Genomic DNA, 21,889 nt, shown 5'->3' with positions numbered 1-21,889 from the left:
CCTGCCTTCCAAAATGAGATGCAATGACAAAGAAAGAGTTGCTACATAAATAGCGGAGATTGTTCCCCAAGTGATATGGAAGTCGAAGCGTTGTGTAGATCACACAAGAATTCCCACAGCGGATATTTGGCCAGGAGAATTGTCATTTTAAGGTGAATACTTTTTTTTTTTAAATCAGAGTACGAGAGATACTGAAAATTGCACTTTTCCGATACAAAACACAAACTCAAGGAAACAACAACTGCCAATCACGCCAACTCGGGAAAAGATCTGGCAGGACTGGCAATTAGAGCTGGCATTCAAAAGGTTAAAATGAGTGCTAGTAAATTCATTGATGCAACTGTAAATCTCGCCAACTTACTCTCTGCAGGATAAACAGACCATAAAAAGTGATCAGATCACTGAACTAGTATATTTCAACAAGATGTCCAACTTACTGGTGCTCAGAAATAGGTTGGGATAACAAACTTATGCTGTAGATTGCTAAAATCCTATTCAGTTCACCGACTAGCGATTTCCTATCGGAAACGTAGCAGTTCTTCCTAAGCTGCGCGTGGAAACAGCTGCAGGGTGACTAGCAAAGGCAGTCGAGCTCATCCCAGATAAACAGGAATCTCAGAATGGCTGGTCCACATTCCAGCGTTGGTCTAAACATTTACTGGCAGCCGTCCATCTAGCTTTTTTTTTAAAGATATCGTATCACTCTTCACCAGTATGTGGCACTCTCCACGCCCACACCATCTTTACCCAAATAGTTCACTATTCTAAAAATACTTGTATTACACCAACTGGAATCTACAGGAAAAGCATGCACATGCGCCGTAATTCAAAGAGGAGCAGGGGAGTTCTCCCCGGTGTCCTGGGGCCAATATTTATCCCTCAACCAATATCACTAAAACAGATTATCGGGTCATTATCACATTGCCGTTTGTGGGAGCTTGCTGTGCGCAAATTGGCTACTGCATTTCCCACATTACAACAGTGACTACACTTCAAAAAGTACTTCATTGGCTGTAAAGTGCTTTGGGAAGTCCAGTGGTCTGAAAGTCACTACAGAAATGCAACTTTTTTTTTCTTTTATAGCAAACACCACGCTCATGTCATATTTCAAACACTGATTTTAAAAAAAGCACACTTTCTTCATTTCCACACTGGTACAGCATTACATTATTTTTGCATCGTTATATAAAGACTGAAAACCAAACAGTCTAGGTTCAATTGAGACAAAGGTTCCAAATATTGATTCATTGCAGAGATTTTTTTTTGTTATTTTGTTTACATAGAAACAGAGAAGATAGGAACAGGAGTAGGCCATTCGGCCCCTCGAGCCTGCTCCACCATTTAATGAGATCATGGCTGATCATCCAAATTCAGTACCCTGTCCCTGCCTTCTCCCCATATCCCTTGATCCCTTTAGCCTTAAGAAATATATCTAACTCCTTCTTGAATATATTTAATGAATTGGCCTCTACTGCCTTCTGTGGTAGAGAATTCCACAAGTTCACCACTCTCTGGGTGAAGAAATTCCTCTTCATCTCAGTCCTAAATGGCTTACCCCTTATCCTTAGACTGTGACCCCTGGTTCTGGACTCCCCCGCCATCGGGAGCATCCTTCCTGCATCTAGTCGGTCTAGTCCTGTTAGAATTTTATAAGTTTCAAATGAGATCCCCTCTCATTCTTCTAAACTCTAGCGAATATAAGCCTAATCGACCCAATCTCTCCTCATACGTCATTCCTGCCATCCCAGGTATCAGTCTGGTGAATCTTCGCTGCACTCCCTCCATGGCAAGAACATCCTTCCTCAGATAAGGCGACCAAAACTGCACACAATACACAAGGTGTGGTCTCACCAAGGCCCTGTACAACTGCAGCAAGACATCCTTGCTCCTGTACTCAAATCCTCTCGCTATGAAGGCCAACATACCATTTGCCTTCTTAACCGCCTGCTGCACCTGCATGCTTACCTGTGAATGGAGTGTGCACCCTAGGTGAGCAACTGTTTTCAAGAGATCTATTTTACATGAGAAAAGTTGTTTCAGAAGAAACTAATGTATGTTCATTGGTGAGACTTCACAAGAACCGTCGTCATTGTGTTGTGAAATGTAATAACTACTACCTGGTATTTGATTAAAAGGAGTACTATATATTGGCACTACATTCCAGGCGACTGGTGCACAAGGACACCCAGGTCTCGTTGCACTTCCCCTTTTCCCAATCTATTGCCCTTCAGATAATAATCTGTTTTCCTGTTTTTGCCACCGAAGTGGTAACTTTGCATTTATCCACATTATACTGCATTTGCCATGCATCTGCCCAATCACCCAACCTGTCCAAATCGTACTGGAGTTTCTCTGCATCCTCTTCACAGCACACACACCCACCCAGCTTTGTGTCATCTGCAAACTTGGAGATATTACATCTAGTTCCCTCGTCTGGATCATTTATATATATTGTAAATAACTGGGGTCCCAGCGCCGATCCCTGCGGTACCTGCCTGCCACTCGGAAAAAGACCCATTTGCAGCGATACTAGGCACCTGACAACTGAACTAGCGCAACTAGGAGCTTAAACAAAGGAACTACAATTATCAGCCAACTAAACAGGAGACCAGCCATCCCAGCACCATCAGTTGCCTGGAATGTAGTGCCAATATAAAGTACTCCTTTAATCAAATACCGGGTAGTAGTTATTACATTTCACAACACAATGACGACGGTTCTTGTGAAGTCTCACCAATGAACATACATTAGTTTCTTCTGAAACAACTTTTCTCATGTAAAATAGATCTCTTGAAAACAGTTGCTCACCTAGGGTGCACACTCCATTCACATGACTACATTTTAGTGAAGCAAAGCTTGAAGCTTAAAACCACAACACATAACTTTCAGTTCCACATATTAGATCCCAAAGAATGCACCAGCCATTCATAGCCCAAACATTTCAACAATGACAGTATTACAGGGAAACAATAACCCAGCCCCAAAACAAATGATTCATTACATTCTGGAGATTTTTCCTAAACTTGCCATCAATAAAATCATTTTCTAAACAAGCATAAAATGTTTCAGGTACAAGAAAATCAAAAGCGTTTTGATGGCTGGGGAATGGGCCACATTTCCTGTACACCAGGATCTTGCAGCTTACATTTGGATAATTACAACAACTTGCATTTGTATTGCTTCACAGGAGTGTAAATCAGACAAAAATGCCAGAGTTAGATATTAGGAGGGGTGACTAAAAGCTTGGTCACAGAGGTGGGTTTTAAAAAGAGGTGGTTATTTTATTCGTTCATGGGATGTGGGCGTCGCTGGTAAGGCCAGCATTTATTGCCCATCCCTAATTGCCCTAGAGAAGGTGGTGGTGAGCCGCCTTCTTGAACCGCTGCAGTCCGTGTGGTGAAGGTGCTCCCACAGCGCTGTTAGGGAGGGAGTTCCAAGATTCTGACCCAGCGACGATGAAGGAACGGCCAATATATTTCCAAGTCAGGATGGAGGGAAGGTCATTGATGAAGCAGCTGAAGATGGTTGGGCCTAGGACACTGCCCTGAGGAATTCCTGCAGTGATGCCCTGGGGCAGTGATGATTGACTTCCAGCCACCACAACCATCTTCCTTTGTGCTAGGTATGACTCCAGCCAGTGGAGAGTTTTCCCCCCAGATTCCCATTAACTTCAGTTTTACTAGGGCTCCTTGATGCCACACTCAGTCAAATGCTGCCTTGATGTCAAGGGCAGTCACTCTCACCTCTGGAACTCAGCTCCTTTGTCCAGGTTTGGGCCAAGGCTGAAATGAGGTCCGGAGCCGAGTGCTCCTGGCAGAACCCAAACTGGGCAGTGAGCAGGTTATTGGTGAATAAGTGCTGCTTGCTAGCACTGGTGGTGACACCTTCCATCACTTTGCTGATGATTGAGAGTAGACTGATGGGGTGGTAATTGTCCGGATTGGATCTGTCCTGCTTCTTGTGGACAGGACATACCTGGGCAGTTTTCCACATTGTCGGATAGATGCCAGTGTTATAGCAGTACTGGAACAGCTTGGCTAGAGGCACGGCTAGTTCTGGAGCACAAGTCTTCAGCACGACAGCTGGGATATTGTCGGAGCCCATAGCCTTTGCTGTATTCCAGTGCGCTCAGCCGTTTCTTGATATCACGTGGAGTGAATTGAATTGGCTGAAGACTGGTTTCTGTGATGGTGGGGACTTTGCAGGCTGGATTGGGCTGGGTGTGCCACTGTCGTGTCCGTAGCCGGTGCAGAGGTCGATGCCGGGTGGCCCAGCCAGTGTTGTTCTTATTGTTTTTCGGAGCTTTTTTTTGCAACCGAGTGGCTTGCTAGGCCATTTCAGTGGGCAGTTAAGAGTCATCCACATTGCTGTGGGTCTGGAGTCACATACAGGCCAGACCGGGTAAGGACGGCAGATTTCCTTCCTAAAGGACATTAGTGAACCAGATGGGTTTTTAAGACAATCCAATAGTTTCATGGTCACCATTACTAATACTAGCTTTTTATTCCAGATTTATTTAATTAACTGAATTTAAATTCCCCAGCGGTATGAACGGAACTCACGTCTCTGGATTAGTCCAGGCCTCTGGATTACTAGTCCAGTAACATAACCACGATGCTACCGTTCCCGTTCTGGTTGAGAGGCATGAAGGTCCAGGGAATGGAATCCTACAGCACAGGGCTTATACAGCTGAATGCAAGGCTGTCAATGATGGGGCTGCGCAAGTGGTCAGAGTTGGAGGAATGCAGAGTTCCAAGAGGGCTGGAGGAGTTTAGAGAGATTGGGAGGGACGAGGCCTTGGAGAGGGAAAAATTCAGTTGCTTTGCGTAATGGGGCGCAAAGCAACTAGCGCCTGGGCGCGGCGATGTTTAGGCCACTCGCTAAATTGACCAGACATTTTGCGGCGGCGCTAAACACTACCGCCACGATCTCCTGCGCCTGCAAATCGTGACATCAGTCGAGCGTGCAACGCCTCGGACTGGATATTGAGTGGCACCGCCTGCCGCTAGCAAACGACAGGTTGAGGGGAGCGTTTTGCTGTCAGGAAGGGACTGGGGGAGCGCTATTTAAAGGCGACCGCTTCCTGCCTTTTTTTGTCAGCGACATTTTTGCACCACGCATTCTGAGAGTGTGAGTGTGAGAGAGAGAGACACACAGAGACACTTCTGGAGAGATTCAACGCTGTGTGAAGGAGTTTTGGGTACTTGTATCGATTTAGAAGAGACTATGGGGGCTGCACTCTGAGCTCTTTCCCTCGGACCTCTCCATTGTTCTTTCCAGCAGATTAGATGTACAGGTCTCTCCAGGCCGAGATTCAAGGCTGCAATGAGCAGGGTGTGGATGGAGAGCAAGATCGACCCTCCCCTTTGAGGACTGGCCGGCGCCAGTGTGTCTGTGCTCCATTGCTAACTGACATCACATGAGCTTCGCCAGCGCTCGGAGGTAGCGCCTCGCTCCTCAGCGTTAGTGCCAAAAGAGGTGTGTAGCACCTGATTTAGCGCTCCAATCACCTCCAGGGGTGATCGAAGCCAGGTTTGCAGTCAGAGGCGATAATTAGCGCCCCCAAATGGGGCGATACCGAATTTCTCCCCCTTAAAGACAAGAATGAGAATTTTAAACTTGAGGTGCTGGAGAAGCGGTAACCAGTGCAAGTCAGCAATCACAGGGAGGGATGGGGGAGCAGGACCTGGTGCCAGTTAGGATTCGGGTATCCGAGTTTTGTGCTGAAGTTTATGGAGGGACGAGGATGGGAGGTCAAACAGGAGCGCATTCAAAGAGTCAAATCTGGCGGTAATAAAAACACAAATAAGGGATTTAGCAGATGGGCTGAAGCAGGGGCAGAAGCCCGGATTTGTATAACTTGATTAGTTTCCAATGAATTTACACAACAACAACAACTTGTATTTATAGAGCACCTTTAACATAGTAAAATATCCAAGGCGCTTCACAGGAGTTTTATAAGACAAAACATTTGACAGCCATTTAAGGAGACATTAGGGCAGATGACCAAAAGCTTGGCGACATTAACTGCATCCATAAATCAAACAAAAATTCAGGGAAATTGAGGCGCCCTTCGGTAACCAACCCAGCTGTTTACACTCCCGAGAAAAGCGCTCGTCAGTACAGAAGTAAATAAATTGTTTAGTCAAGGTGGAGGTTGCACCACCACAGTCACTTAACAATTTTGCAAGTAACATGGCTAGATCAGTTTATTGTGTGACAACATGCTCCTTGCGTATAAATATCTAAATATTTTGCAACAAAAAGCAGCAGATGGACGCTGTCAGGAGCTTGGTTATAAGGCCTCTTTAGGTGGCTGCCATATTTAGAATGGGGTTGGGGGGGGGAGATGGAGATTGAGATTTCTGAATGTCTCTTGGTTTGTGGGTTCCTGTGAGCAGACAGGAGTACAAAGGTACTTTTTCTTGCAACAACTGGTCTAAAGTGGGCCCACATTTAAGAGAAGCGGGTACTATTAACGAAAAGCACTCGGCTCCGAAAAATCTAGTGGAAAATAATTGATCTGCGGAATAAAATAGTGCTGTGGGAGCAGACATGGCCTATTGCTCCAAGCACCTAGCACTCTCTCCATCTATGACCTGCAGTGGATTCTTCCCCAGAATTATCGCACAATGTGATTCCGACACATGGCAGTTGCATAACTGTACTCCGATTTTCTTTGGCGACGGGAGCAGGCAATAGGGCAGATTAACGTAAAGATACAAGTTTTCCTTTATCGCATGGATTCAATCCTATGCTGCAGTATATATTGTTGCCAAGGCCTCAGTTAAAGATCTATTTTGTATCAGTGTGTAACACATTAGCAATTAACCAGCAGCACTGCAAACATAGGAACAGGAGTCGGCCATTCAGCCCCTCGAGCCTACTCCACCATTCAATTAGATCACGGCTGATCTGTACCTCAACGCCATTTACCCGCCTTTATTCCATATCCGTGGATACTCTTACCCAACAAATATCTACCCATCTCAAACTTGAAAATTTCAATTGACCTGCAGCATCCACGCAGCCTTTTGGGGAAAGAGTGTTTCAGATTTCCACTACCCTTTGTGTAAAAAACAGTCCTGATTTTGCTCCTAAATGACCTGGCTCTAATTCTAAGATTATACTCTCTTGTTCTGGATTCCCCCACCAGCGGAAATAGTTTTTGTATCTACCCTGTCGAATGCCTTCATGACTTTAAACAGCTGCTAGACCGTCTAAACTTAAGGAATACAAAACAAGTTTACCCTTTAAGCCCTGGTATAATTCTGGTGAATCTGCGCTGCACCCCTCCAAGGCCAATATACCTTCCCCGAGGGGCAGTGCTCCAGAGGAGGGCTGACCAAGGCTCTGTACAACTGAAGCATCACTTCCTCACTCTTATATTCCAACCCTGGTGAGATAAAGGCCAACATTCCATTAGCCTTTTTGTACTTGTGTACATGGACACCTAAATGACTGCAAGCTAATAAAACACCATCTACAAGATGCACTGCAGCAACTCGCCAAGGCTTCGACAGCACCTCCCAAACCCGAGACTTCTACCGCCTAGAAGGACAAGGGCAGTTGCGCATGGGAACACCACCACCTCCAAGTTCCCCTCCAAGTCACACACCATCCTGACTTGGAAATATATCGGCTGATCCTTCATCGTCGCTGGGTCAGAATCCTGCAACTCCCTCCCTAACAGCACTGTGGGAGTACCTTCACCACACGGACTGCAGCGGTGCAAGCAGGCGGCTCACCACCACCTCCTCAAGGGGCAATTAGGGATGGGCAATAAATGCCAGCCTTGCCAGCAATGCCCACATCCCTTGAGCAAATATTTTTTAGAAAGCTTCTCTGGCCAGGGAGGACTGGGCATTCATACCACCCAAACAGAACTTCTATAACCATCACTAAAGGTCTATGGTCTGATACAAAAATTGTAATTCAGTTTTTATACTACAAGTGCTTGTCTATTGTCAGGGGTGCTCTGAAATCCACCCCTCAATGTCAATTGGGTCAATTCTACAGCCCTGGTAGGCAAGACTAACAGGATCATTTTTAGTTGATGTGGTTCTATATAATACAAGGGTGGCACTAGCAAGCAGTAAATTAAAGACAGTTATGCCTTCACCCATCATATCACACCCACTCAGCACTTCTCGGACAGCTCCCCTCAACTCCAGGACCCGATTTAAATTTTTGAAAAAGAATATTTTAATATAGAATCCTAACTGCCCCTTTTTTTCCCTATAAAGAAAACAACATTAATCTGTTAGCAGCGGTCAGGAAGTGGGCTACAGTGGCCCTGGGATTTACCCTTAGACTGGTCGAGGAGGTTACCCTTCCCCAGCACTTCCCTTAACAGTCTGGCCAAGATCGAAAACTCCGTCATCACATCTGCATCATCACAAAAAGCATTCATTCATCTTCAAGACAAAACAAAAGCATTTGAAATGAGCATCACGGAATTCAGGATTTAAAAAAGGTAAAAATTCCTACCAGTGACTTACACGAGGGCCAAGCTCAAGGACCTACCATAAAGCAGCTCCATTTCTCCTCTCTCGTTCCATGAATCCAGCTTCAGCAACATACTAGAACTGCCATGTTAATGGACTAGTAATCCAGAGGCCTGGACTAATAAATAATCCAGTGAATGGGAGCTTAAATCCCACTATGGCAGTTTGAGAATTTGAATTAAAAAAAATTTAAATCTGGAAATAAAAAGCTAGCATCAGTAAAAGTGTCACTGAAGCTGTCAGGTGGTCATAAAACCCAAATGGTTCACTAATGCCACTTAGGAAAGGAAACCTGCCAACCTTACCTGGTCTGGCCTATAGGAGACTCCAGTCCCACACCAAAGCAGTTGACTCATCACTGCCCTCTAAAGTGGCCCCTAACAAGCCACTAAGTTGGATCGCTAGCAGCAGTTCTCAGGGCAACCAGCGATGGGAAGTCAGCACCAACATTGCCAGCGACACCCACATCCCCAGAATGGGAAAAGCGCCAAAAACTAAGGCCCAGGCCTGCTTTTGGGGGGGGGGGGGAGTGAGCTACAAGTGGTCCCTGGATTGAGTATCAATGATGCGATCTACACCTTAAATTTGATGCCAGTGGGTGAATTTACAATTAATAAATTCACTAAAATATCCATACAGCAAATCACAGGGGGGAAAAAAAAACACATTTTATTTTGATGAGCTGCATTTGTTTGCACAGTGCATGAGTTTCTGCAAAATCAAGGGGACCCTTTGAAATTCATCAAGATCTCAATTTAAAACACTATAAAATATCATTGCTGACTTCATGGGCTACAAGCCGAGTAGCTGGAACAGTAAAGAATTAAACGAGTGCGGTATTTGTTCTACCAAGGTGTCAAAAAGTAGTTTTTTTAACATCGTGGTTGCTCACTAGTTGCATGACACATTGCTGCTATTGCCACAGACTTCTGCAAAACTGAAGTTTCTTTATCAGCAGGTTCACAATCGGTCGGCTCTGCAGCTTCTCACAGACCTTTTCCTCTTCTCCAAAAATCGCAAAAGCAAAAAACTTATGAAACTACAAGCACTGAAAGGACTTGAAAATGCTACAAGCCAACTGGTGAAATTCAGACCACATTTTTAGCACATCTGAATAAATGTCTAAAATGCTCGCGTTTCAACCATGAGTTCACAGCTTGATGTGAACCTTTGGTTATAAAGCAGAGTCTTTTCATCTCCCCCCCCCTCCCAACCTACACATGGCTGGCAACTGATGAGGAAGAGACTTCTTTCCCCCTCCCCCATATGCTTCTCTGATCTCAAACCACGAGCAGGTTCACTTCCTGCTGGATGAGTGCAGTGTTATTACTTGCCCCACCCATCCACAATGCTCTAGCTGCAGCACATCGGTGTCACTGTTTAACAACTAAACGACAGCACTTTCGTGGATGCTAAAGGAATCGAGGGATATGGGGATCGGGCGGGAAAGTGGAGTTGAGGTCGAAGATCAGCCATGATCTTATTGAATGGCGGAGCAGGCTTGAGGGGCCGTATGGCCGACTCCTGCTCTATTTCTTAGGTTTTTACTTTCTTAACCACTTAGTAGCAAATATTGTTTTTGCTTGGGTATATTATTGACAAGTAGCCAAAATATTTTGTGGAGGGGAACAATCAAACTAGCACAGCAGACACAATGTTTCATGGATTCACAGTGGAGATCTTTATACCGTGTCTGGAAAGTGTAACATACGGAGATTACCCCGATTAAGTGAGCACGCCACACTTTAGACTTCATCTCTCAGATTTAGAATGGCTGCCAAATCAGTCATGGAGAAAAGTCAAAGAGTGTCTGAAAACTCGGCTAGATGCAGGGCCGAGTGGTTTCACGTTCCACGCCAGCTGTCAAGCAATGCCAGGGTAGCTGGAGGTTATCGTAAGTGGACGTATGGTTAGAGAGGTGGCGAGTTGCATATTTGTTGTTTTATACTTTGGAGAGTGTAGGGAAATATATATCACACTGTGTTAAACTAGGTCCTGTTCATTCTTGTATACCTTGGGTTAGTAAAACCACATTGGTTCAAACACTGTGTCCTGGATTGGCACGAATGTTTTTCCAATTTGTCATTCATAAAGAGAATTCATATAGCAGTACATGAAGCATTCCAGTAACCAGGTACAGAGGAAAGATTCTTTGCTGCAATCCCTCGATTGTGTTCTCGCTTACCTAGTCAACACGAAAGTCGACTCCAGATCATAGGGAACCCATGATGCGTTTCCAGGGGTACTAAACCCAAGTTATCAGCAAAACAACAACTTACATTTATATAGCGCATTTAACATATTAAAACGTCCCAAGGTGCTTCACAGCAGTGTTATAAAAAGCCATACAAGGAGATGTTAGGGCAGGTCCCAAAACCTCAGTCAGAGGTAGGTTTTAAGGAGCGTCTTAAAAGGAGGAAAGAGAAGTGGTGAGGCAGAGAGGTTTAGGGAGGGAATTCCAGAGCTTAGGACCTAGGCAGCTGAAGGCACGGCCACTAATAGTGGAGCGATGAAGATCAGGGATGTTCAAAAAACATGGCAACTGTCAAAAGGGAAAAGAAACCAAGAATACAGCTTTTGTACATCTTCAAAAAGCACAAACTCAAATTAGTTTGTCACAATTAAAAAATGCGTGCAAAAAACTTTAAAAATCAACTACAGGAAACTTTGTGATATCCGGCACCGACAGGACCGAGCTGTTGCCGATCTATCAAAACTGCCGGACATACAAAGTTAATGTTGAAGCATACGGAGATTTTCATCTCCGTATCCGACAACAAACACTGTTGCTTAGCAACAGCTTCAAACAGTCGGCCCGTACCTTGGAAGCGTCTCTGTAGCTTAGCAACAGCTTCAGAGAGACTTTCCAGAGCCCGACTGTTGGGGAAAAAAAAACCACGGGAAGAAAAACAACCTAACAGAACGGCTCCGGATTTCTGCCGGTAGATCGAGGTTTCCGGACATACAACCTCCGGATAAACCAAAGTCTCCTGTAGTTTACTACGCACTTTGGTTGAACTTTCTACTGTGCAGTGAAATCCGTTAATGTAAATGAAAAGAGCCCTTTTACGTGTGAGCAATGATAATTATACACTTTACACTGAAGGAAAACAATCCCATCTCTTCAAGGTCAGCTGCCCATCCCATTTCTCACTAACTTTCACAGCAACATTTTGTAGTTTGAGCTACGAAGTCTTCACTAGGATAGTTAGTGCTTGTCCAAATGTTCGACAAGATGGTATATTTTTTGTCACAAAAGGTCAGAGATGACAGATTGTGAATTTTTGCCTTCGTCATAATTCTTTGGATTAATAAAAAATGCTATAACTACACAAATTATAAAATGAAAAGCATTTTTTAATGGCTGTACACAAAGTACACACTACAGACTGTAGTGAAGACAGCTTAAAAATGGTTAAAATAAAAAGGTGAGCCTTAGTTTCTGTGCCAAGTTGTAACTGAATTGTCAAAACGCACAAGGAATTGTCCACTATGCGTCAGAGGATGGCCAGCGGCTGTACTTACCCAGAAGGTTCACAGTACAATCTGTCCTTTGAAGAAAAGTAATAGATGAATAAACTTCATTAATCAGTCACCGAAAAACGTTGCGTCAATGGTAGCTTCCCAAACTAGATGAGATTTCTTATCCTCAAGAATAAATAAATAGGAAAAACTGTTTGTCTGCCTTATATTTACATAGAAATACACATTGCAATAAGGAAACAGGCCATTTAACCCAGCTAGTATGTGTCAGTAACAGAAAACGCTGAAAAAACTCAGCAGGCCAGGCAACATCCGTGGAGAGAGAAACAGGGTTAAGGTTTCAGGTCAAAGGCCCTTCGTCAGAACTGAGAAAAAAAGCAGGAAATGAAACTGATGAAAAAGCAAGTTTGGGGGCTGGGAAATGGGGGAGGGGATGAAAGAACAAAAGGGAAGGTCTGAGAGAGGTGAAGAGACGTTAAGAGATATTCAAGATTTCTCTCCCACATGGCAGCTGTCTTTCACTCTGCCAGCGCATTTCACACTTCATCTAGAGCCATTGTCTGTTTCTTTACCTGTCCTATTACCATCTCGTCTCACCTTGAATATCTCTTAATGTCTCTTCTTTCATCCCCTCCCCCATTTCCCAGCCCCCAAACTTGCTTTTTCATCCGTTTCATTTCCTGCTGTTTTCTCAGTTCTGACGAAGGGTCTTCGACCTGAAACGTTAACTCGGTTTCTCTCTCCGCGGATGCTGCTCTGGCCTGCTGAGTTTTTCCAGCGTTTTCTGTTGTTATTTCGGATTTCCAGCATCCGCAGTATTTTGCTACAGTGTGTGTCAGTGTTTACCCTCCACACTTGCAGCACTTCTGATCACACTTACCCACTCTGTTCCTATTCTCTTCACCCATTTTTCTTCGTCCACTTATCCAATCTAATCTTGAATTCCAACGTTTCAAATAACTAGATGGTAGTGGTTGAGCAGAGACTAGTGCGGTCAACTTAAATAGTGATTATTTGGGCTAATAGCGTGAAATTATTTTTCATTCTACAGCTACATTTATCAGCGATGTGCACCATGTGGAAAGTTTTTAAATACTACATACTGTCAGAAAACCACATTCCATTAAATCCAACATCACTTTATAGCAAAAGCAACACACAAACAAGGATATGCATCTATTCATAACTAGCTGAAGTGCCCGGCGGTGCCGAGGGATTTTTGAGGGCATGTTGTTGTTGGGAGAGAGAGAGAGAGAGAGCGCGACTGGGGGGAAGAGAGCAAGCGACTGGGGGGAAGGGGGGGAAAGAGAGAGCGCGACTGGGAGGGAGGGGGGGAGGGAGGGGGGGGGGAGGGAGGGAGGGAGGGGGGGGGTGGAGAGCCAGCAGACCCTCTCCCCTCTGCCGGCGATAGCTCCGCTGAGCTCCGTGCCGCCCCACGCACTGACATGCCGAGCGCAGCGCCCCGGTGAGCCCGAGCCCTGCCCTCCCGAGGCCGGGCGAGACGGCCGATTGCAGCTGGCTGGGCCCAGTTGCCTTGGTAATCCTCCTCCCCTCTCCGCCTCACGATCTCCAGGACCGGGCCTGAGCGGCTTGAGACGGCCGATTGCGGCTGGCGAGCCCGGTTGCCGGGGTAACCCTCTCCGCCCCCCCTCCCGAGCCCCGCCCCCCCCGCTAACCTGCTCGCTTCCCTCTGTGTGGAGGTGCGCGTGCGCCGTGCAGCGCGATCGCGAGGAGCTTGCAGTGAGCCCAGCCAGCCTTTACCAAGATGGCTGGCCACTGGTTCGGAATCGGGCCCAGCGGGATGGCTGGTGCGTAGCTCGGGCGTGGCTGGGCAACAGACGCCCAGGCTTCAAGGCCTGCCTGCAAAAACGGTGAAAGGTAGGAAAATTATAGAGGTTAGAAAAAAGATTTACAAATGAATTAACTTTTTTAAAAACAATTTGTGTTTTAAAAGCAACTTTTTTTTGGTGGAAATGTAGATTTGAAAAGAAACACGCAGAAAGCGGGAAAAAGAAATGAAAAGTTTGGAATCAAGATGGCGGCGACTCACCTCGGTTCAGAACGATAAACCCCGCCCACATACGCACCGATTGGTCGACCGTCAGGTCACCGAAGCGTAGGATTGGTCAATCGTCCCGTCACTCGACTCTAGGAGGGCCCGCCCGCACGCGCCAGGAGCTCGCACGCGCCAGGAACCCGCCCCCGCCACGATTAGTCGACCGTCGGGTCGCTCGACCGTATGATTGGTCGACCTCGACCTCACTCAATGCTAATGAGCAGATAATGAGCGGAATTTTTAACGTTTTTTGGATACCGCGGGCGCAATTTTTGTCTCACCGAAACGTAAATACGCTTACGACCGTTCTGGAATCGTAAGCTTTCTTTTGATGTAACACACGTGTAGGTACGCTCTATAACTTTTGATTGTATAGCCGGACAGAGAGACAGAAAGAGAGACATACTGTTTTATATATATATATATAGAAGATAGATAGATGTACCCTCCAGGTCCAGACAACAAATGTCTTCGTGAAACCAGCTGAAATGCCCAATAGGATTCCCGTGTTGGAATTCGCGAAGATGTACTCATTACATTCTGCACACAGGCAACAAATTCAGTTTAATGCAATTCATTCTACAAATACTTGTGAAACACAGAACTGAAATAGCTTTAAAATATTTTATATTGTTGCAACACAAGAAATTATGCAATGGAGTGAATTCAGTTTACAGTAATTACACTGCACTATTGATTTAAATATAACTGCTCTTTCCCAGCATAGCTGATGATATTTTCTTTAGTCTCTGTAGTATCAACTTGCCTACGTCATGTAACTCCTTTAAAATGTTTGTTAGTTAACTACACTAAAGTGATATTAATCTCAAATCAAGTCACAGGAGATGTAGATTAAGTCAACAAAAACCCCATACAAATGACATACCGACTGAGTTCACGGCAGTAATTGGGGAAACTACGAAAGAATAATGAGATTCATGGAGTCACCGTTGGAATGAGATGCCGCCGATAGCATACTTTCACATTACAATGCTTTATTGCAGACTTCATACTGGAGTCAAATGTGCTGCATTATCAAAGAGGAACATTTCCAACACCTTTGCAAGTTACCCAAATACATGAAAAACAATTTCCTAGTCACATTAGCTCAAAAATAGAGATTATTTTCAACAGACGAGACTAATGTGTGATAAATGGGGCTGGGTACCAGGAATCTACACAAACTTTACTTTTTCATATACTTGGTGGCAAAATAAAGTACAGCACGAGCTACTGGAGCAAGGATAACTGAAGAATCTGTATTATACAACCAGAGAAAAGACAGCTTTCCCACAGAGCAATAGGGACTGGACAACCCTGCTCAGCAACTGAAGGTTACTTCTCACCAGAAGGGACAGAGTAGAAGGAGTGTATTCACCAGCAACAAGTTCAAGCTATAATCCATTGATGAAAATAGAAGAGAGATTATGAAGGTTCATGTAGCTGTTTACACTTCATAGCCTAACATAACTTAAAAACCAACAAAATCTCAAGTCAGTAATGATCAGTCCAAAGGGATATTAATTGCACACCACAGATCTTCACAATGCATCTGTTTTGCAACTAATGGTAGAAAATAATTAGGAGAAACAGTAATAAAAGATAGTGATAATTGGTATCAAGTTATATTCCTTTCAGATCGGTTCCAGTCCAGACACAGTTCAAGCTCAAATTAAGATAGAGGAAACTTTCAGCCCATCAGTCACGAATGGACTTGAACCCGGGCCCCACAGGTGAAAGGTTACCAATCTAACCCACTGTCAGCCAGCTCCTTTTACGGACACTTCTAACGGATAACTGGACACGCACATTTGAAGTAAAAACTAAATGGAAGCAGCGTTCCTGAAAGGAGGCAGAGATTGGAGAGTGCGAGAAGTCTCAAACACAACAGTAAACATTGCATCAATTAAAAAAAGTGTGTAGTTAGTTACACAGCTTACCTCAAAGAGTCCTAAAAGTCAGAGCTAAAGTTGTTTTTAGATAATCATACACAAAAAAAAAAGATACAGGCACCTGGGATTCCCAATGCACTCGAAGTTGGCAGGGCTTACAAGCAGTACATCCTGCTATGCTCCGTGAATGTTTGCTAAGTCTCAAAAGGAACCAAAATGGCCTTGTCGTGACCGACATGAGCAGCAACCAGAACATTTACTGAAAAAGGTCAGCAAAGTCCAAATAATTCAATTTCCAACCAAGTACACGAAATTGAGCCTTAGGCTCGTAACACAGGAATAAGGCTCCCATTTCCTAGCATTTGTAACATGGTACAGGCAATCCTATGCAAAACTAAGCATTGTATTCAGAAATCTGATTTATTTTGTGACATGTCGTTGAGTCATAGAGTCATAACGGCACAGAAGGAGGCCATTCAGCCCATCGAGTCCGTGCCGGCTCTCTGTAGAGCAATCCAGTCCGTCCCATTCCCCCGCTCTATCCCCGTAGCCCTGAAAGTTTATTTCCCTCGAGTGCCTATCCAGTCTCCCCTTGAAAACACTGAGTGTCTCCGCCTCCACCACTTCCGTCGGCAGCGAGTTCCAGGTCCTCACCACTCGCTGCGTAAAAAAGTTTTTCTTCACATCCCCCCTGTATCTCTCGCCCAAAACCTTAAATCTGTGTCCCCTAGTCCTTGTACCATCAACTAGTGGGAACAGCCTTTCCCCGTCTAGCCTATCCAAACCCGTCATAATCTTGTACACCTCGATCAAATCACCCCGCAACCTCCTTTGCTCTAATGAAAACAAATCCAGCTTCTCCAACCTGTCCTTGTAGCTAAGATTCCCCATCCCCAGAACCATTCTGGTAAATCTCCTCTGCACCCTCTCAAGGGCCTTCACATCCTTCCTAAAAGTGTGGTGACCAGAACTGGACGCAATATTCCAGTTGTGGCTGAACCAGTGCTTTATAAAGGTTCAGCATAAGTGACAATTAGACTGATAAATATTGAACTGGGGAAGTTCAGGGTGGCTCTCCAACCAACTGCAACCTTTGTGTCAGCAATGTGACTGGTTCAGCTTCTGCTCTGTTTTACTGAGACTGATCTTACTCTTCATCCTTCAGTCATTGCTTTCATACCTGGTTAATACTTATCCATTAACAGTTTCTAGCCACTTTGCTCGCTTTTGACTCGTACATTTCCTACCTCCTGAATTTCAATCTTCTGCCTGGATGAAAACAAATTTGAACCAGTCAGAAATAATTTTTTTTTTTTTTTTTTTTTTAATTCGTTCACGGGATGTGGGCGTTGCTGGCAATGCCAGCATTTATTGCCCATCCCTAATTGCCCTTTGATACAACGGAGTGGCTTGCTGGGCCATTTCAGAGGGCAGTTAAGAGTCAACCACATTGCTGTGGGTCTAGAGTCACGTATAGGCCAGACCGGGTAAGGACGGCAGATTTCCTTCCCTAAAGGACAGTAGTGAACCAGGTGGGTGTTTATGACAATCCGGTAGTTTCATGGTCACCATTACTGACACTAGCTTTTTATTCCAGATTTATTTAATTAACTGAATTTAAATTCCCCAGCTGCCGTTGTGGGATTTGAACCCAAGTTGCCGGATCATTAGTCCAGGTCTCTGGATTACTGGTCCAGTCACATAGCCAAAATGCTATCGTGCCCAATATTGGTATCTAACGTGCAATGTAAAGGAAAGGAAATATACACGATCATATCATTTTTAAGAGCAGATTCTTCAATGCACAACAAGAGTGTTATGCCACGTGACACACGATTTATTAGCTCCACTGATTTACGGCAACCAAAAAGCCAAGGGTTGCTTTCATAGCATGGCAGTCTGCCACTTTTTAATCCATATTCAGATCAAATGCCATGATTTTGGCCAGTTATCTATGAAGGATATAAATCAACAGTCTTTACGATAATGCAGTACCTCCCTTTTACCTATGCACTCATTTTTTTAATCGCTTACTTCTTTTAAAGCCCAGGATGCACAAGAGGATCGCCAGGTTGGCAAGAAGTACCTCAGTCCTGAATTTCTTCCGGGCATAGTACTAACATAAGTGACAGCACTCGAACACTGGGTCCACACCCTAAAGATGGTGCAGAACATTCTCGCTGGGGGCAGGTAGAAGTTCTGTCTGCCCCACACAAGGCCTAACATCAGGCAGAGGCAGGGTCAGCAGTAGGGTATCACTCACCAGATATGCCCCCTCCTGTTCTCCAGGCGACCTGGACCAGAAAGGTGACGCGATAGACAGGAATCGCTTGTTCCATTACAGACAAGCATTAGGCTTCTATCCTGGCCTGAACACAGCAGATAGCTGGAAGTTAGCAATGTAGGGATCACATGCATGTCCATCTAACTTTCCCTCCCATATTCTGAAAACTGTGCACATACTGGAAGTTATTTCATCCCCATGTTCCTGGGCTGAGGCTGGGCTGGGCATGAGTCTGGACAGATTAATTCAGGTTGGAATGGATGGGGTAATGATATTTGGCTTTTCCCTCCTTTCCCTAATCTATTACTACCAGACCAGAGGACCATGTTCCCAGTGCTATCAAAGCTCAGGATCATTCTCCAGTGTTGTTAAATACGTGAGTGTGGAATCCCTTTAACTCGGGATTAGTTCTACCCTGTGGTGTTAATCACATCAGCAAATACCACCATACAGCAGAACTTTGGGTTGTCAGAAGTCAAGTCAGAAATAGCTTGCATTCCATTAAATACTCCATTCTAGATGTTAGGGCAATATGAAATACTCTTAACCTTAGAACTGTGATAAACTCCAACAAGAAATCACAGGAACGTTCTATAATGAGGACCACGATACAAAGACTCAATGAGTTAATGTCAACTCAACACAAATTTTTAAAAAATTCAGCCCTAAATTGGACACTGGTGTACGATCCGCACATTGCCTTGTGGTGTTCATGGCAATGATGGTATGACTTAACAAGCAACTTTGATGTAAAACTGTCGGTTTCAACAGGGCAGAAATGAGAGAACTGCAACTTCCCACATCCTACTTACTGACTCGCATTTCCCAAATAATTCAATGGGCCAGAACCAAAATAATAGGCCCAGTGTTACAGAAATCATTGCGTCTGACCAGGAAACATCACAGATCTGGTGAAGGGTCTATTAACTGAACTGCTAATCCTTTTTTATTCCTCTTTTCACATGTGACAGACCTGCTGTACATTTCCAAGATTTCCAATTACATTTCAGATTTCTACCATTTGCAGGTGCTTTTTTTTTTATCTCCAAGATGTAGGTTGGATAAGTTTAACTTAACTATTGGCATTCAAAATAAAAAGCTTAATTTAAAAAAATATATACTGATGAAAGCTCTAGTCAGATCCAAATGTCTTCTCTCAAATTGTCACTCACAAAAGCAGTGACTTGTGGGAAGACAAGAATAGTTAAGTCCACACCTAAGTATGACTCAATGATTGGAATGGCTGTGCACATATTTAATAGACCATTTACGACACTCGGATTTTCAACTTTACAGCACTACACCAGACTCCAATTTGATTAGCAAATGCTTTTAAAAAACTAGTATAATGGGGAAGTGAGATATTCCTTTTTAAAAGCAGGTTGCTATATGCAGTTTTTGAACACCACACTTAAAGCCAGGGCAAAATAATACTTTTGCTGAAGAAAATATACATATATAAAAATATAATACAGTGAACTCAGTGCAAAGGTGCTTACTTCAAATTATCTGACAATTCAGTTTTAAGGAGGATTAAGACATGAAAATCTAGATGTCTCCCTGAAAATGAGGACAGTCGAAATGGCTCAATTCATCACAATCCGGAACAAAATATTTCCCCTTCCTCAAAATGAAGCTCAGTCTGAAAGTTTAAATGGCCACAATGCTTCAGTTGAAACATTTTGGTGAAATTTCTTCAAATCAGGCCATCTACCTCCTAATGTAAAGAGTTGATAATAAATTCAAGCAAGGAAACTTACTGTAACTTACAGCAAGAAAAAACTTACACCACCCCAAACAAACAACCCCACCTTTCAAGATAACAATGAGAACATTGCAAACCCACTGTTGCCCAATGTAGATGCATCTAAATAGCATTTTACAGGAGTCATCTTATAAAATGAACTTGATGCAACAAGTTACAGCCAGATGTAGGAATCTCTCGCTACACAGTTGCTGAGTGTTTGCAGCATTTTCTGTGCATAGACTGAAAACATACAATGCCTGGAGGGTCATCCCAATGGAGGGTAAAATGATCACCAGAGCCTGAATTGAGAGACTCCCAGGTCTCCTCATCTAAGGAAGGATATACTTGCCTTAGAGGTGGTGCAACGAAGGTTCACTAGATTGATCCCTGGGATGAGAGGGTTGTCCTATGAGGAGAGATTGAGTAGATTGGGCCGATACTCTCTGGAGTTTAGAAGAATGGGAGGTGATCTCATTGAAACATACAAGATACTGAGGGGGATTGACAGGCAAGATGCTCAGAGGTTGTTTCCCCTGGCTGGAGAGTCTAGAACTGGGGCATAGTCTCAGGATAAGGGGTCGGCCATTTAAGACTGAGATGAGGAGGAATTTCTTCACTCAGAGGGTTGTGAATCTTTGGAATTCTCTACCCCAGAGGGCTGTGGATGCTGAATCGTTGAATATATTCAAGGCTGAGATAGATAGATTTTTGGACTCTAGGGGAATCGAGGGATATGGAGATCGGGCGGGAAAGTAGAGTTGAGGTTGAAGACCAGCCAAAAAGAAAGACTTGCATTTATATAGTGCCTTTCATGACCACCAGGCGTCCCAAAGTGCTTTACAGCCAATGAAGCACATTTTTGATGTGTAGTCACTGTTGTAACGTGGGAAATGATCTTATTGAATGCCGGAGCGGGCGTATGGCCAACTCCTGCTCCTAATTCTTATGTTCTTAAAGTTTGCGTCAGCCAGTGGGTCGCACACTCGCCTCAGAGTCAAAAGGTTGTGGGTTCAAGTCCCACTCCAGAGACTTCAGCACAGGCCGACACTCCCAGTGCAGTGCTGAGGGAGTGCCGCACTGTCGGAGGTGCCGTCTTTCGGACGAGACGTTAAACCGAGGGCCCCGACTGCTCTCTCGGGTAGACGTAAAAGATCCCGTGGCACTATCTCGAAGGCGAGCAAAGGAGTTATCCCCGGTGTCATGACCAATACTTATCCCTCAATCAACATCACTAAAAAAAGATTATCTGGTTGCTGTTTGTGGGAGCTTGCTGTGCGCAAATTGGCTGCTGCATTTCCTACATTACAACAGTGACTACACTTCAAAAAGTACCTCATTGGTTGTAAATCGTTTTGGGACGTCCCGAGGTGGTGAAAGGTGCTATAGAAATGCAAGTCTGTCTTTCTAGTCCTGAGTGTGTATGTGGAGGGGTCAAAATTTAGCAGGAACTGTGAGCACAGGCCAGGGGAACCGGGGCTCACTATTTGGCAGAGGCCTCTATCACCCCACCCCCCCAACCCAACAAAAATAATAATAATAAAAAAATCCCTTACCTGCCTCCGAACTGATCCTCAATGCGATCCTCCTTTCCCTCCCCACCCCGGAAAAAACAAATATAATCCGCCTCTCAAGCCCAAGCGGTCGCCATTTCTGCTCTCTGCGCTCCGCCGTCCGCCATCGCTCCGACCGACCAAGCAACGCCCGCTCCCGCCCCCCGCCGCATGCTAATGAGGCCCGCTCCGCCTCCCGGCTGGGGGGTTCCTGCCCGTTGACTGGCCAATCTCGCTATGCTAATAAGCCCAGCCCCGGGATTCCTCGCGCTGATTGGTCCGCATCGCTGTCAATCCCGCTATGCTAATAAAAATCCAGCCCCGGGGGTTCCCCGTGCTGATTGGTCCGCACGGCTGTCAATCTCGATGA

General features: G+C 44.7%; 1 protein-coding gene across 3 annotated transcripts in view; it reads right to left on the bottom strand.

Moving 5' to 3' along the window:
* wasf2 (WASP family member 2) overlaps positions 1-21,678 on the bottom strand; it is a 47,478-nt gene extending 25,800 nt beyond the window's left edge. Inside the window, exon 1 of one of the 3 annotated variants that reach the window (XM_085963001.1) lies at positions 21,527-21,678. The gene's annotated coding sequence lies outside the window, so the exon portion shown is untranslated. Of the gene's footprint in view, positions 1-437; positions 538-21,522 lie in introns of those variants that run through there. The other 2 variants (XM_085963000.1, XM_085963002.1) reach the window with 2 other exon arrangements.
* Between the last annotated feature and the right edge of the window lie 211 nt (positions 21,679-21,889).

Source organism: Somniosus microcephalus, chromosome 20 (assembly GCF_052327205.1).
Source record: "Somniosus microcephalus isolate GS21.2 chromosome 20, FLI_Smic_1.0, whole genome shotgun sequence".
In the NCBI taxonomy this organism is placed as follows: domain Eukaryota; kingdom Metazoa; phylum Chordata; class Chondrichthyes; order Squaliformes; family Somniosidae; genus Somniosus; species Somniosus microcephalus.
Note: the sequence above shows the minus strand (reverse complement) of the source record. Positions and strands in the feature narration are given on the sequence as shown.